We start from the raw sequence: 18,355 nt of genomic DNA on the forward strand, positions 1-18,355 counted from the left end.
CCCAATTGTCATATTCTAAATCACGGTGTATAAAAATGTCTTAAAAGGAGAGATGCGCTGAAGGGTAGTACTTAATTACACTTACTGCCTGATTTAAATGTTATCTGTGCTTTGCCAAGTGCCAGGCACAGAGTAACCCAGCAGAGCAAATCTGCATAAACCGATACAAGTCATTATTGGGCTTTTAATAGCAACCCTGTTCTTCTGTGCAGCATTCTGATGAAGGTGTGTTCCTCCTCCTCCTATCATATTAGCTCACAAGAAAATTAAGTAAGGAGGTTGAAGAACTGGTAATTGGTAAGGTCTTTCCAGTCACTCTTTGCTAACTTATTTATTTTTATCTCCTTGCAGAAATCTTTGTCAAGACAATTTCGCTGGTCACCTTCATGAGTCTAATGTGTCCTAATGGAACTGAAAAGCAGAGTGCATAAAGCAAACAGAAAATCCATTTGTTCAATGGTTTCCTATTCCTTTTATAGCAATTCCACTCCAGCAGAGCTTCTCTTTACACCCTCTGCCCCCAGTTCCTAGGAATCAACCAAACAAAACTGAAAATACCACCAAAATTTCAGGCAATTCATGTTTTGATTTCTGACTTCCCCCTCCCCGACACCCAAGTGAGCCCAGCAAGGGACTGATTTGCCTCTGCACTAACTACATTAGACATGCAGTTAAATTCTCTGGCTCAGGGGAGCAGAAACACAGCTTACAGTACATCATATCTAAATACTTTCTACTTCATGCTCCCATCCCTGCTCCTACCACACACCAGAGAGTTCAATATAGGCCCACTTTAGCAAGATCACTCTGAACTTAAGGGAAAGCAGGAGAAAAAGCCTTTTTTGCTTAGATTCATTGTATTTAATGAACCAGTGGAGGTAGAGCAAGCGCTACAACTCTCACTAATCTATCCAGAAGCTTTATTTCTGGCCCATGCCACCAGCATAAATTCAATTTCACCATTTCTTTTTGTTGTCGTCCCCTTGAGCATGCTGTGCTCGTGGTTCAACACTGCCAAAGTCTAGAAGGGATTAAACCACAGCTTTGTGCCAAGCACCCTGAAGTCACTGTGACAGGACTGATCACTGAGTCCATCCCAAATACTCAGCAGCTTTCTATTCAAATGGCATTTCCAACTTTCACACATTTCAAACCATGCCAGAGCAGTCACAGTTATGCACGACTACTCCTTGCCCATCTATGTAGCATGGTTCCAATCATGAGATATCAGCATTGTTTCATGCAAGATAAACTCCAACATTGTCCCTTATGAGTCTATGAAATATGTATGTGCCACTGCTACCAGTCACAACTGTGCCATCACTGACTTTATTTCAGCCTTGGCAAACAAGCAACTGGCAGAGGAAAGAAAAAGAGGGGGAAGAAACCAAATTCAGAATGATATTTTATTCTCTGATTTTAAGCATCTCTTCTAAACCCAAGTGGTGTGAAATACTAAGAACCCTCAGCTTCACAGAGGGCTGAAGCCACAGAATGACAGAAGCTGAACCCCTCAGCCTGAGAAGGGCAAGAGGTGGGTACAGAGCAGCTTTCCCAGCTCAAGGTCAGCTCAGTCTTAGCGAGAGCCTGGCAGGATGACTGTGCTCTCTAAGCTGTTCCCAAAGTCCAGCCAGTGGATCCCTGGCAATGTGCCTTCCTTTGGGCAGAACAAGAGGAAGGATATGAGGTAGCAAAAAAGCCATGGCTTTTGGAAAATGCTGCTCCCAAGAACCTCATTCAGATCATTTTCTCTTAAAATGAAAAGCAGTATTTTCCAGACCACTGGTATCTGAAGCCAAGTGAAGAACTTCACATTTGTCTCAGGGGATCCCACTGCACTTCAGTGGTGATTTCAATGAAAACCTTGATGACAAAAGTATGCAGTCCTCTGTAAGTAATTTAGAGACTTAAAGATGAGACCTAACTCCAAAGGGCCTGAGACAGAGTTATAAAACTATAGGTTTAGCAGAAATGAGTTGCTGATTCCAGTATTTTTCGTTATTAGAAAACATTTGCCCATATAAAGCTTATTTGAATAGCCACTAATTAAAGTTTCTCTGATGGTAGATTTACCTTGCCACTTCCAGAAACAGCCACTCCTTCACAAGGAGAAGCACCTTGGAGAAATGGTGCAGCAAAAGCAGCACATTTCATGGTGGTTATATCACCCTCACAGAAGGACTGGCTCTGGTGGTTCCCTTTCCAACACCCATGCCAAGTCTGGCAGCTTTGGGACTTCTCATCCCCTGTGAACTCAAGCTTTTTTTTTGCCTTTTTTTTTACTTTTTCTAAAGTAATAATATTACAGGATTAATTACTTAGCAAGGTCTCTATAAAGGCATCTGCCTTTGAAACCTCTACAAAAGCACAAGCGAAATTCCAGAGATAAACACAAACTCCCCTTTTAATTAAGCACTGTGTCTCTCTGTGGGGGGTGATGGAGTGAGCAGATGCAGGGGGATTGCCAATTAAGATACAACTTCTTTGATGGGAAGGGTACAGCCATACACAGGAGGAAAAAGGAGAGGAACTTGCCATCCAAGTTATTATTTTAATTGGCTACTCAGAAAGATTATGCATTCCCCACATTTGATGCTGCCAAAAAAGCATTACTGATCCAAAATACTAAAGAGCCATCAAAACATGTCCTAAGCTGCTTGTGCCATGTTATTACTAAAGCTACCTGTGCACATCACTCATCCTGCTTGAGAGGGCTGTAACACAGGGAGATAATTCTCAGGGTTAATTAGACAAAGGGACAGACAACTCATGGATTTAATTTTCTGTTATTGATCATTATTATTCACTAAACACCAGGCATGCTTAGCAAAAACTTCTTCAGAGGAATGCACAGTTACTTCTTGCCTAAATCAGTTTAAAAAGCAACAAAAAAAATTAAAACCCAGGCAAATAGCTAAAATAAACTCTTGAAAATTTCATGAACCAGGATGCAAATAGAAAGTGAACAAGAGAATGGACTGGTTCTGCATAACTTCATTGATTTGACATCCCAATATTTTTGGTGTGCTGACTTTTCTGTGATCCTAATGACAATGCTGTTATTCTCACAGCTTTGCTACAAAGCTGTATGTTAACTTCCACTTCTAGTTTTAATGGAAATGCAAATAAGCTTTCACATGGCTTGTTCCATGCCTTTGTACCCCTTGGGGAAAGAAAAAAAAGGCAGGAAACTGAGAAATAGCTTGCTCAGTTTGCAGCCTGCTCAGGAATCTTGATTTTGCCTCCTTACATACTTGTGTCTCCACTGTGGAGGACAGAGCCCTGTGCAGGGGGAAATTCAGGCACAGGAACCTGCTTTATCTGAGCCTCCTTTCCCTGAACATGACGGCTCTGTCATCCAGGCCGATGGAAACATAAAAGAAGATTGGGATTTCACTATCTCTACTCAAAATAAATGAGTGTGACAGAAAAGGAACTCTTGTCTTTGCAAAGAGAAGAAAAGCTCAGCTGCAGCTGAGAATGGGATAACCAGAAATGTGTTCCTGCCTTGGGAAAAGAGCCCAGGCTGCACAGGTAGGCTGGGGCAGAGGAGCTACTCCCTTCTGGGTCTCTCCAGCTGGCAATCCAGAAACAACAGCATTACTAAATCTCAGTTATAAAGAGCAAAAACAATTCTGGCTTTTGTGGAAGGACAAACAAAGCCTGTTAAAGAAAAAAGAAAAAAGAAAGAAACCAACCCATACCTTTCTCCATTTATTCCTTCTCTCTGGGAAATGTCTTGATGCCACCAGCAAGACAAAAAAAGACAAAAATAAGAGGAAATTTCTGTTCTTTCTTCCTCCAGCTGCTTTTCCTGTGGCAAATGCTCTGTTTTGCCCTTTGGGGCTTCTTGCAATCACTGACTCCACTGCACTGGGGACTTCTCTTCAATGCACAATCAACACTGGATGTTCCCTGAGCCCAACCCCTCTCAAACCATAACACTACAGGGAGTTCTGCAGTGTCCCCACACCAGAAGTTTCCCCATCTCTCCCACATTATCTACGTACACCACTAGGGCTGAGTGCTGGCACAATGCTTATAAAAATACACTGAGGCTGGAGCACCTTAACAGTATTACCATACCTGGTTATTAATCAGAATGTAATGCCTGAGAATAAAGGAAGTAAGGTTATTGAATTTATGAGTGAAAAGGTGAAGGAACCTAAATATAGCTAAGTAATTCCTGCACATGGAAAGTACATCTCCTGCAACGGGCCTCCCTCATCTAGCAGAGTTCCAGTGTCTGAAAATCAAAGCCAGACCTACCATGGCTCAAAATAGAAACAAGATGCAATTTTTCAATAAAGAGAAAAGTGCTTCCATTCTCAGTTTCCTTAGGTATATTTTCCATCACTTGAATCTACTATCCATATTCATTATCACTTACTAGATAATTTTCAAAAAGAAAAAACTAAAACCAAGAAAAAGTAATCAGGAAATAGCAAAAGGCATGCAGAGAGGAGAGGTGGAGAATCAATTCAATCTAGGCAGCTAATTTAAACATTAAGTCAAAGAACTCAATTCCTCACATAGTCAAGGGTCTAAATGCAGAGCTTTGATTCACCCTGTGGCAGCTCTGGTGACTGTATGTGGCCTTGAGGTTCTCAAATTAGATATTTGAACTTGGATGTGTCTACAGCTATTGGCCATGCTGCTTCCAGTAAATGCTAGAAGGATTTGGACACCTAATACTGTTTTTAATTCTTGCTTAACTGTAGTGACAACAGTCTCAGGAGTTTTGTCTTATTTTTGGAGAGGGCAATGCTGTTAGGAATGTACGTGATACCCTGGAACCATCCACAAGCATGAATTACACATCTACAACCTGCAGCACATTATATTCATATTCTTCATCTTTTAGCCTCTAAAAATAATACAAAGATACATATTTGCCATAAACATGAACAGAGCAACCTTCATGCTGAGAGGATGCATGCATACAAAACCAGAGAATTCATTTTAAGGAGAACATTGATGCAAATCACATTGTCAAAAACAGTCATCAGATTTCGTAATTCCTTGGCATGTCTATCCTTTGCAACAACTCTTATATTACTGTAAAATTTAAAAGAAAGCAAATATCAAATTCTCACCTCTCCCCAGCTAACACTCTCAGTTCTTGAGAAACAGTATTAAAGTTCTGAACTTGCATGTAACCCTCATTGGACTTCTATCCGGTGCAGTACACTGTCACAAAGCAGAAAAAGCAGGTAGGGCTCACATTATCTGTAATGAGACAGACACTCCCTCATTTTAACAAGGTACCACTGCCAATACCAGCCCTGCTGTGTAAAAAACCTGAGGCAACGATTTTTTATTTATACAAGAGCAGTGAAACCCAGCGAGATCAGATGTGATCGAAGGCACCTTCCAGCACCTGGCACACTGTGAATATTTGAGCAGCAGCTTTAAAAAGCAGCTTACATCCCACACACCTCATGCCAAGGCAGCTGCCAGGGCACTGCCCAGCCTGGAACAAGAAACTGCCCACACCCATGTGGCCATCAGCCCTGCACACTTCAAAGTGGGAAATCATGGCATTGCAATGATGAAAATTATTTCAGTGGCTTCTCCCCAGTGAAGCATTTAAATTTTTCCGCAAGACACCACAAGTCTGAGGAAGGAAAGCTGGAGGGTTTCTTCACACACAGATGCTGATGCTTCTGGGATCTGTCACCCTTCCAAGTCACTGCAGCCCCAGCAATGCTCTAGCCATGAACTGTCTGCACCAGTAACCCTGCTGACCCAAAGTGGGCTCTCTCCATGAATGGAGCAGCAGGAATTCCCCCTCAGCTCCCACACAGCTCTAGACCTTCTCAGAAACAGATGAGATGCATTCTTCTGTTTCTCTGAAATGCTTGATGTGTGTCTTCTAGTTCACCTCACTCAAGAATGAGTCACACTTCAGGACTTATTTCCACCTGCCCATAGTAGTCCCACTCTCAGTACAAAGGGACAATTAAACCAGTGGTCATGTGTATGGGGGATCATGAAGTACAGCACTGGGACAAGGAGTTGGAATGGAGCAGACCAATACTGGCTGGCTGAAGGCATAAATTGGGCACTGAACTGGCAGGTTCATCTGTACCTTGAGCTCAGCTGAACTTCTTGTGATCCACACTTGCCTCTGTTAATTTTCTATCTCGGTTTTTGGCAGTCCTCTTAAAACAAACTTCCTCTAAGGCGCTGAGAGAGAACAGAAGCGCAAACACAATTTTGCTCAAGAAACATTGTAGGAGCAGTGTGTGGAGGAAAAAAGAAATGATCTTTCACTCAGATTAAAGCCTATGTGATTGGAAATATGCCCCATGGAGCAGCCACCTATTTGGAATAAACCTAGGCTTGAACTTCAGGTACTGGAAGACACGAGGAGGAATGTCACTGGGCTGCCTGAGCTGCACCAAGACTGACCTGGCACAGCAAGGAGAGGCCAGAGCTACCCCACTGAGTTTTGGGGACACAGCACAAGGGCAGAATGCAGACAGTTTGCCCTTGGAAACGACTCCTGCTACCAAGAGCGATGTCAAAGAACATGCTGAGCTACTGTCACACTCGGGGCTCTGCCGTCTCAGGACCATACGACTGAATCTGTGGAAATTTTATTTCTTTCCAGTGCCACAACCCTAAAATGGCTCAGGACTGAGTGCACAGCTGCTCCACGAATGACAAAAGCCTTTTCACTTTTAACTGCAAGTGAAGCACAGCAAATTCCAGATAGAATAGAAGGGATATCAACAAAATTAAGTGGAAATATCATTAAATTTTATATCCAGGTCCTCCTCCACTGACTGGCTGTTTCAATTTTATCACAAGATTTTGAGGCTATTATAGGAGCCTCAAAATCTGCTCACTCACAAAACAGGTAGCCTAGGTTTCATCATTAAGAGGACAGTGCATTCATCTACAACAGGTGATCTTTTTAAATGCAAGGTCACCCTAGTGGACCACAGAGAACATTCTTGATGAGACAAAATTTGGAGACTGTACTGATCTACACCTGACCATCCTGTAACCCGTGGACAAGACTTTCCCAAACTTTTGGTGAACAAGATGACAATTTAGTGAGTAAATGCTTTGTGCTGCCACAGTGGGAAGGACTGACAGCTCCCTCAGCCCTGCACAGAAGGTCACAGGTACCCACCACAACCTGGTGCTTCAGGAGAGACCAACAGGGAGAACCAAAGAAGATCCTGGAACACCAGCCAGCCCTTCTTGAGGCGGGTATTTACAAGGGCTGTAGCTTTCTCCTGCGGCTTTTCATTACAAGACTTCATATATATATTTCAGATTCTCCTGCTGAGAATATAGATAAGTTTCTAGCATTAAATTTTCTGTAAAACAGAGTTGCAATACAAGGCTAGTGACAAATGTTGGCGTCAGAAGCCTGCAGTAATGGCATTCTGTTAGGTTTTTGTAGAGCAGTGAACACAGAGAGTAAAACAAAAGTATCTTCCCAACTTGTAAATTAATTTCTGGAACCTTTAAAATGTGAAATTAAAGTTCCTTTTGTGGGCACGCAGACAGCCCTATGTCTTGATAATTGTATATACAAGAAAGGCTTAAAACTGTAATACAACATTTGGTTTCAGTCAACATTAGTTCTAGTGTTTGATTTATTCCTTGCAATAAATAGATTAAAGCTTATTACCATTGATAAAGTCGATCTTGTAAACCCCAGGGTGCTGCTTTGAAAATTTTCATGGTGAAATCTGGCAGTGTCATGCAGTGTAGCGTGATAACACCGCGGTGTTCTGGCAGTGATGCCCATGCCTTATTTCCACAATTTCCAATTCTGACCCCACAACTCTAAACAAAGCTGTAAGCTTACAATACAAAATGGGACAAAACCTCCCAAAAAACCACAATATCCACAGAATATCATACAAAAAACATATTCCACTTCTTTCATTGTCTTCCTACAGTTGAACATTTCATGAAAATGACAAATGTTCGAAGTTCCAGACCACTGAGTTTAACTTCAATACAAGAAGAGTTGATAGAAAATATAATAAAGAATTGAACAAGTGGGTGCATTATGTACCTGAAAAGAGTCAGATATTTTGCAGAGAACAGTCATGCACAACCAATTTGTTTGAATTCCCTGAAGGAATTAACAAGCAGGTGAATGAGGGGACATGGTATGCAGGGACATGCAGGTGGCTGATGCAGTACACAGGACTTTTCCCAAACCCTTCAGCAAAGGGTCTCAAGGAATCTTAAGAAGAGCCCTAAAAAAGGTAGGCTATGGTGGGATAGAAAACAAGGGCATCCTATGGATCATCAGCTGGGAAAAAAAAAAAAAAAAAGGAAAATAAAGAAAATAATAAATCATTTGTCACAATGATGAGAAGCTGTTAACTCATCACCTCAGCATCTGTGCTAAGACCTGTACTGGTACAAATACCTGTTACTGAGAAGGGGGCAGGGAGGCAATGAAATGCCAAACCATACTGAGAAGACAGAACAATTAGGAGCAGGCAAAATCACAACTGATGTGAAAGCTGCAGAAGAGTCTCAAGACACTGTGAATGGACAGCAAAATGACAGCATAAATTAAATGTTAATAAATGAAAAATACTGCACTGAAATAAAGGAGTATTACTATCCACATAGACTGACAGGCTCTGAATTAGCTGTTCTAATGCAGGAAAGAGATGTAGTCACTACAGACAGCTTTCTGGAAACATCAGCTCAGCAGCAACCCCAAAATGATAAGCAAATAATTTTGGAACTTCTAGGGAAAGGTATCAAGGCTGAAATACAAAATACCATGTCAGAAACTCACGATTTATCTGCATTTCAAAAATGCATCCATTTCTGCTTAGGTCATCTTTAAAAGAAAACATGACGACATGCAGATGTGATGGATCAGAAAACCAAAATTATTTCTGAAAAGCTTCACTTTGCTAAGAATTCAGTAGAAGTAGGAGTACATTGGGACTCTACAGCCTGCAGAAGAGCCAGCCCACCCAGGTGTGATCCATACCATGCACAGTATGCTGGGCTACATGAGCCTTTTGGCTGACCACCTGCACTGTTCTTATTTTCTTGTGAGGTAGAACACACAGAAAGGGCAATTTCCACTTCCCTGTCAAGTGTTAGTAGGATAAGCCAGAGCATGTTTAGATAAATTGTATTAACTGGGCTGCGATCTGCAAGAGACTTCTCTCATTTCTATCTGCCCTGGAAGCAAGGATATTTAATAAGACATTGACCATTCAGCTCACAATGTGCCGTAAAATTTTACCTTTGGTCTTATTGGGGTAACAAATGGGAAATATCATACAAGGCTTGAAATTATAGAGTAGATTAGACTCAAATTGCTTCATAAGTTAGAGAAGAAAAAACACCCTTCCAGAGCCATCTCCTAGCCCAGAAAGGCCAGGTTCAAGCTAGCTGAACACTGTATTTTTTATTTCCATATGAAAAGCTGCATATTCCATATTTTTCCTTCAAAAGCTGAGGGGAAAAGTAACTTTTGTGTATAAAGAGTACACATAGGGAGTACTAACCACAGCACTGAACATCTAAAATACCAGATAACAGGCTCAGGTTGGTTGGAGCACCTTAGGTCCATTGGACAATTTATGCTGTTGTAACAAAGATTCAGGTCCAAACTAGATGAAAAGCCAAATTCAAGCAGATCAGAAGCTTCCCATAAGTAAAGGGAAATAGAAGGGCCAAAAAAGAAGTATTTTGATCCCTCTAAGAACACCTTTGCTTAGCACAAGAAGACCAAGGGGGTTTGTGCCATTAATGACGAAACTGCTTTTTCCCACCTGAAAATCAAATCTCCCTTTCCTGGAAAAACAATAGGCAAGGATGGAGCCAGCTTCTCTATTATTACATCAGCAACACATTCATATCTTAAGCTTATCCCTGAAAGCATAATTTCCACCCCCACCACAGCTTTCACACCATGTTCATGAGTAACCAACAATTGCCCAGGATGTCAAATTTGCAGAAACAATTTTTGACTCAGTTCTTAAATCTCCCCATGGCTCTTAATGCCTCTTCCTCTCTACGAACCAAAAATACAATAGAATGACAAAAATCCTGGCGTGCTGGCCATTCTGATGCTGAGAAAATTCCTACATAGGAACTGTTAATTCACAAAATCATGTCAAAAATACTTCTGCTGTTTACAAAACCTCCAGGTTTGTATTACCTTTCAAAATATTAAACTATTCCTACAAACACCAGTCTCACAGGTATTATCCCCCATTCAACCTTTCAGTGAAGGCAGCTCATAAGAGTACTGTTGAAAATAAGAACAATAGAGAAGTTTAAATGCACCATTTTTCTCTATCTGACTCAACTATAATAACTATAATATCCTCCATGTCAGTAATAAGATGGCTGTTAAACATGATACTTAAAATCATTCACCTCTGACTTTACAAAGCTTTCAGGAAATACCTGTTTCCAGAAAAGTTCATTACTGTAACACTCAGGAACCAGTGTGTAGCTGTTTTCCTCTAAACCAATAAAATATCCACCTTTAAGATTATTTTCAAATAGTGAAATTAGACATGAAATGGTGTATAACACCAGCCTGCACAAGGGTCACATCTGCCAGATCCACCAGCCTGGGCAGTGGAATTCAGAAGTATCTGTTGCTCAGCAGGCAGAAATCCACTGCTGAAGTCAGGCTGAAAAAAGGGAAACAAAGAAAACACGGGAAAAAAATGAAAAACACCTAACAGATTTAGTTTTCAGACAATTCAACCAACAGTTCAAACCTTTTATTCACACCTTCAAAAGCCATCATCTGTAGGTAATTAATTACTGCATGCCTGACTTCACTCTCAGTATTTTCACTGGCACCAGTGGCAGTAAGATTGGCCTATTCCCTATTAGTTAACTCAAACCAGTAACTGGATCTTGAATATCTAGTTCAAATCTAATATCTCCTTTTAAGTATCCATTTCTGTCACAGCATAAAATAATCAACCTATCAAAGCACTGCAGTTTCATCATTACCCCCCCAAAATTAATGTTTCAGTACGTGCAAGGCAAGCCTTTTGCAGCACACTGGTAAGCAGGAACAGATCAAAGTGGATTTCCCAGTGCCCATACTGAAACAGTAATACAGCTAATGATTTCCTGAAAACCATTAGTGTGAGCTCTGTGAAAAAACTGCAAAATAATTCAGCTCTTCAGGAGCAATGTGTAAGCAGAAAACTGAGCTGTGCCCTGTGAGGGCTATGATTCTTCTGTGGTCTCACTGAAAAAAAAAAAATAGTCAGGTTAAGTAAGGTAAATTATTGCTTTAAAGTCTGGTTTGGCTTCACTTCTTCAAGGAATCATGTATACTAAAAAATAAAATTTTAAAGTTGCAGTATCTGTGAACTTGATGATGTAAAGCTGCTAAAATTCAGGGTTACTGTTCTACCTGAGCATGACAGTAACAACAGTGAATTTTATCCTCTTTCAGACAGATAGTACAAGGCAGAAAAATCCACTTACATCCCATTCATAGCCATAAAATAAGTTGCAAGAGGAGCAAGGCTGCCCATGCTGACACCCAAAAAAAACATTTATGCTTTCTGCATAAACTATTTTGTACTTCAAATACAAACAGAGACATTAGCAGGTTATTTTGTTAGTCATGGAAAGGCTCTCACACCCCAAGCCATTGCTATTCATTTTGTACATGAACAACTCTCCCTTCAGCTGAAGCTTCACTGCCTGGCTCCACTATCAGATGTCACACTTGGCAAAAGCCTAAAAGTCAGAATAAAAGCTGGGGCGTTGCTGCAATGCACGGTTTTGAAAGACTTCAAAAAGTTACTGGAGCAAGACAAACTGCACAAGATTCTTCCAGAGGAAGCCAGGCCAGCAGCAGCCCAACAGCTCAGAGAAGCTCCTGGTTAATTAGCTGTTTGCTATGTAGAAAAGAGGCTGCAGGAAGTGCCCAGTGCTCCATCCTCATTTGTGCTTCTCTCTGATCCTTACAGCAGCAACTCAGTCCCGAGCGAAGCAGAGCTCATTATGCAGCAGAGACAAACTCTCCTGAGGAGAGAGGTGTTTCCTGGGCTGTTAAACAGCATCAGCTCCACCTGCTCACCCCTCTGCTTGCCCTGAGCAGAGCACGAAAAGCCCACACAGGTAGGGCCTGGCACAGCTTGGCTGGAATCAGGGATGGATCACAGACCCTTCTTTATAACTGGTTTGGAGGGAAGAACATCAAAACTAAACCCAGAGCTGGCCTTGGTTTGATTTCCAGTGCAGAGGATGGGAAAGCCTTCATCAGCTGGTGCTCCCTGGGTGAGCAGCACCTCTCAACAATGCTCCTTTTGCTTTCCTAGCAGCACATTCCACATTTGCCTGTTAGGCACATTTCCCCATCTAAAAGAGTTAAGACCCTTATCCTCACCCTCTGTGGACTCTTGGCTCATGCTTTAAGAGAACACATTTCTTTAGGAAGTGCCCAGTGCAGTCAGGTCATGCCCTTTGATCGTGCAGGGGAAAGTTTGGAGCCTGCTCCACTTCAGCTGCCTCTACCAGGGCCAAGAGCTTCATCTGCTCCACCTCCTCAACCCCTCAGTAAATGGCACCTCATTAATTCCAGCACTGGAGGAACACTAACACTCTGCTCTGAAGAGCACAGCCCCAAAGCTGACCACATCACCCTTGACACGGAACGAGCCAGGTCACCACAACACTGATTTCTTCAATCAAATTGCAGAAATTTCCCATTGGCTTTTTCCCTTTCATGCTTAGCATCCTGCTTTTATCTGGCAGCATTTTAACAGCTGTTTTCTTATCACATTAAACTGACATCTCTGACAAAAAACAAATGTCTAATTCTCCTGGATTTCCTCGCAGTATGCTACAGGGGAGCAAATCTCTCCTGAGCAATGCTGTCTATTAGCCTAAGCACAGGCTTTATTCTTTAAACAAGTATCTTTCCCATCCTCAAAAAACCCCAAACAACCAAAAAAACCCCACAACTTTGTGACAATCTTCTGTTCAGACTCCATCCCCCCCCAGAAATAGCAGGCCAGCCCTCCAGCCAGTGGCAGCACTGGCATAGTGCCTAGGAAAGTAATGGAGCTGCACTGATTTACAACAGTTAAAAATCTGACCTGGAGATGAGTCACGGGCTTTACTTGCTGCTTGAATTGCAACTAATTCAAAGGGTTTGGTTTTGTTTATCTCTGAATGTGTTGTAAAGCTTCAGTCACTAAAGGTCAATTCCAACATTTCTTCATAAGTATTTTGGAAAGCTCCTGAATATTTAGGAAATGCTTGGATATATGAGATTTTTTTCAAGCACGCTGCTTCTTGGATTTGGACTCGTCTTTTCTATCACAGTCACCCACTCTGCTGTCTGAAATAGTCCACTGACCTACACATTGAGACAGCTACTTTTGATCAAGAGGTGAAAAATCACAGCTTAGCTCTGAGCCTCAAAACAAGAGGGGAAAAAAAACAAAACATCAAGCAGGGAGGAAGGCTTTGGGACTCTTCTCCCTGCTGTCTGTCAAAGAAACGTGGCTCTGGCTGTTCCTTGGTGCCTTCAGCATTATGGTCTCTTCTCCCTCTGCTGAGCAATCCAAGCACTACAGAGAGTGACAGAGCTGCCTGCAGCAAGAGGTTCTTCAGTCGTGTCAGGATTACACAGGAATGAACTTTATTTCTCAGGCTAACAGCAGAGGAACGTAAGGAACAGGCAGAGAGATGTGCTCAGCCTCCTGCTCCCTCCTTTCCCACAGAGATGTGCATTGAGCAGGGCTGGGGCTGCCAACACCACAGCTCAACTCTGGGTCTGCTGGCATGGAGAAACCAGAACCTCAGCTGGTGCCCAACCAGGGAAACCCCTGGGGAAGGCAGGAAGCTTTTGAATGAAAGCGTTTCCCCTTGCTGCTGCATTGCCAAAGAAGAAATGAGACTGTCTAACTGCTCACATGGCTTCCACGCAATGCACAGGTGAAGCCACTACAGCAGCACTTTGTCTGCTGGGGCGGTCACAGCAAATCTTGGCTCATCCCAACAGTGGGAAACACTTCCCTGGATGTGGGCCCAGCACTGCTCTTCTGCATTCATGGTAGTTCTCCAGCACCCAACCTGACAAACCCTAAGGGACCAAGAGGGGAAATAACAGGTGTATCACCATAAGCCAACGCTACCAAGCTTGCCACTTTGCAATGCATTAGATTCAGGGAGCTTTCTGTGCAGCACCACAATCTTAAAAGTATCATTAATTCAAAAAATAAAAGTAACAGAGCTCCAATATCCATATCAGATTCTAGGGTTAAACTGAGTGGCAATCCTGTGACTTTACAGTTTTCACTTCCATGAGGAGCCACTATCCTTCCCTGCTAAGCAGAAGGACAGATAATCACTCTAGGGACCCATCTTTACTGAAAAATAAAAATCCCCTATTTCTCAAAGACAAAAAAAAGAAAAAACAACCCAATACCAAATCCCTTTTCACTAGCTCTATCCAAATTCAACAGAACAGCAGCTAAAAATATGTCAGAAATCAAGGTGTGAGTGAAGAAAAGAAAGAAGAAAAGGCTTAACACCAGAATGGCAAGATTTCAAGCATGACCCATTGCCTGGTAATGTCAATGGGATCCTTTTGAACCGTTTCCAAACAAGTCAGGTACAGCTCACCTGACCTGACTTGCTCCTGAGAGCAGCTGATGGAGGTAGAGAGGAAGAGGGCGAAGAATTCACAGGGAAAACACACAGATACAGGAGTCATACCAGCCCTTGATCAGTGGGTGGGGGAAAAGCATACTTTTGTTTCTTTTAAACATTTCCCCCCAAAAGGGATAAAATAGCAGCCTTCCCATAGGATCCATCTTAAACCCAGGCAGAGGGAGAATGTAAAGAGCAGCTAAAACCTAAGATTTTTCAAGGTTATCTAAGCAGATATTGCAAAGTTCAAAGTGTTTAGTAACCCACTGCCCTGCAAAAAGTTAGTATGTTTTCAAACAAATCCAGGCATATTCAGCAGAAATCTGTTATTAAAATCAATGAGAGACAAGCTGTTAGCTGTGTGTTGTGCTGGAAAAGCTGCAGATGAAATGCAGAAATCTCCTACGCTTTCACTCCACATCCAACAATACAAACATTTTCAGTTACCTCATAAATCAAAGTTTGTCATTAAGCTCCACCTAAAGTGCTATCTTACCCAAGCCTCTGGAAAAGCATCGAGGTACCTGTTAATTATTTTATTTTTTTTTTTACAATCACTCAGGAAACATTTCACAGGTGAAAACCGTGGGCTGGTGCAAATCCTCTGTGACTGTTGTGGGGCCAACAGGATCAGGCATCTGCTGGTGGCCAGAGACAAATGGACCCAGAGTGACAATGTTTACATTTTCTTTTACACTGAGACACTTTCCACTCCAAGCACAACTAAGTGACTTGATGTAAACTGGTAACAGAGCCTGGGATTCACACAAATGAAATAAAAGCACGAGCAGACAATGAAGAAAGTTAATTTTTCACCCAGAGAACTGCAGTGTTAGAAGATTGCCCTGGAGGATTTAATCAATGAAAGTGAATCTTGTATATTTTCTCCAGTATTCCCAAAATAAGTCAATAAGATGCCAGCACTCTCTCAGTATAGAGTGACCATTTTCCAGTAAGCTTGAGTTAAAGTCTTTATCAAAAGAACTAAAGAAATGCATTATGATTTCAGATAAAAATAGTAAGCAAGGAAACAGAAAGAGCAGGATAACCTTACAAGGCACAATATGCTTTCAGAAAAACTTTTTTACTTCTTTTATTCCTAAGGATGATTAAGAGCAAATGAAAACTACTCTAAACCAGACATTGCTGGTGCACAAAAATTCCTGCAGCTACCCTGGCCTTTAGGAACAGCGAAACATCTGAAAAATGCACACCACCATCAGGCACTATCTAAAGGCATTTCCAGATCCAGAACCACCCCTCCCGTGAGGAAAACACACCTACTTGTCCATCTGCTTCATCACAAAACCTCCCCATACACTCAAGCAACTTCTAATAACCCATCACCCAAAGGATCTCTGCAAGAGTGCTGGGTCCACACCACCCAAAATAAGCAGCAGCTGACCACATTACATAAGACACCCTATGTAATCACAAATACCTGAGTAAGTGTTCCTGCCTGTCTGCAGGGCTGCACACCAGCTCTCTCTCTGTCAATGACCTGTAGGCAGGGAGCTTTCTCAAGTCCTAAGTCCATTTAAAATCCCACCTTCCTGGGGAAAGCCTGGATAATCTGTTTCTCTGAGCATTAAAGAAAAAAGAAAACAAAACAAATAAAAAAACCCCACCTCCGTAATTTCCCCTTTGTAATACTCAGTTTACATGCACAAACGAGAAGAGCTGTCACTTGCTCAGTTTTAAAAGCTTTAAGCAAAATTAGCTATTCTAAGCTACCTGCAAAGCAAAGAGGTGCAATGAAAAACATCAGGGGCATACTATCCATGACTCTTCAAAGTGTTGGAAGTTTCCAGAAGGCACAAAAAGGATACAGACAACATCCTCAGTGCATTCCAACACAAGAATTTCAAGGAGCGAAGACAAGAGTAATTTTTCTGTGGCAAGAAGATTATTGCAACAGTTGTACCTAGGCTAATCAAAGGCTTTGGAAGCGAGGCTCACCCTCTGTACTGCTGAGAGGTGATGCTCTGAAAACAGCTTTTACTACAAGGCATCTTGTCAGCCTTGTTTCAGAATAATGAGCCTTATTTTTCCATCTATCAGTTTAATTTCTTCCTCAAACTGGCATTCAAAAATATAGCTCTTCCTTGGGGGAGGAACAAAACAAAAACATCGCTTGAAATACAGGAATGGATTCTCAACAAATATACATCAACATGAGGAGTCAATAAAATGATGTTAATTTATGCCAAACAAAACCTAAGCAAGATTTCTCTCGTTGGAGACGAGGCTGGGACGATGACGGTCATTTACAGCAGATGCTAATCCTCATCACACAGGGCACAAGAGCTCGTTCCCATGCCTCTGGAATGCCACCGAGCAAACACATCTGTTAGCAGGAGGAGGACTCAGCTCAGCACACTGATGTAGCAACGTCACTGGCTGACCTATTCTGCCCAGCACACAATGGAGAGTTGTTCATTTTTCTTTTCAATGAAACGCTATGCAAGTGTTGATTTAATGGTTCATTCATCAACTCCTCTGAATATTAAGCAATTCATTTTGACTTAATTTGAACGATTCAATTTCACCCATCCTTTTTCCCCTTGAAAAATGTGAATTACTGCCCAGGGAGAAGCTGCTTTAAAAGTTGACTTAAGAGGAAGCACTTAGATCCATGGGCTTTATACTCTTTCATAGTCTGATATATATTTTTATCAGACTTTTTTCTTTTCCTGTTACATATTATACCTGAAATTTACAAATGCTAAAGCAAAGACGCTCCAACAAACATCCTCAATACTGCAGACCAAAAGACATCTTCTAGATTAGCTACTCCCTAAGAAGACCACCAGAAAACAAAGTGTCTCGTCAATAACCAACAACCCCACAAAATTCTGCAACGCCCGGGGAATGGAGCCTCTCGTTGAAAATCCCTTACTTTTCTTTTAAAGTTTGCATTACCGGATACATTTTCCCAACAGGGGCAAAGCACCGATTCAATTGCAGGATCTCCGGTCTCACCTGTAAGCAGCACCCCGCACCTCCGAGTCCGCATCCCGGGGGTCTCCCAGCGCTCCGCAGCCGCGCTCAGCCCCGCGGCTCCGGGGCGGCTCCCGGGCCCCGGCCGGGCTGCAGGAAACCCTCCCGGCACCAGAGCACCCGCGGCCACCGCACCTGTTGGTCCGCAATCCCCACCGCATCCCCCGCGGCTCCACCGCGGTCCCTGCCCGCTTTCACCTGCTGCTCGCAGGTGCCCGAGCCCCTAGCGCAGCCCCCGCCACACGCCCGCTGCTAACCCAGCCCGAGGGGCACTCCCGCAGCCCCTTCCCACGGGAGCCTCGCCTCCCACAAACACTGAGCATCCCCCGCAAAGCTCGGCCGAGCCTTCCAGAGGGCCGGGCAGCGTCCTCCCGCTGCCAAGAGACACTTTTCCCTCCGGGAATGCCAACACGGAGCCACCGCGCCGCGAGGGAGGGAGGGATGCGAAGGAGCGATGCGAAGGAACGATGTGAAGGAGGAATGCGAAGGAGCGATGCGAAGGAGGGATGCGAAGGAGGGATGCGCGGGGGGCACCGCGACCGCGACTCGCCGGGGCGCGGGGAGCACCCCAAGGGCCGCGTCCCCCCGCGAAGGGCAGCGCCGGCCGGAGCCCGAAACTCCGCCAAGTGGGAGCGCGGGGCCGGCCCGTGGCGGCACTCACCGGGGCGGGGGAGGGCTCGGCCCCTCAGGAGATCATGCC

The 18,355-nt window shown here is 43.1% G+C and overlaps 1 protein-coding gene across 2 annotated transcripts in view; it reads right to left on the minus strand.

Moving 5' to 3' along the window:
• Window positions 1-18,355, minus strand: part of SGCD (sarcoglycan delta) — a 305,900-nt gene extending 287,545 nt beyond the window's left edge. For both annotated transcript variants that reach the window (XM_015642158.3, XM_015642153.3), the window contains exon 1: window positions 18,317-18,355. The gene's annotated coding sequence lies outside the window, so the exon portion shown is untranslated. The remainder of the gene's footprint in view (window positions 1-18,316) is intronic.

The sequence above is a fragment of the Parus major genome, chromosome 13 (genome assembly GCF_001522545.3).
Source record: "Parus major isolate Abel chromosome 13, Parus_major1.1, whole genome shotgun sequence".
Classification (NCBI taxonomy): Eukaryota; Metazoa; Chordata; class Aves; order Passeriformes; family Paridae; genus Parus; species Parus major.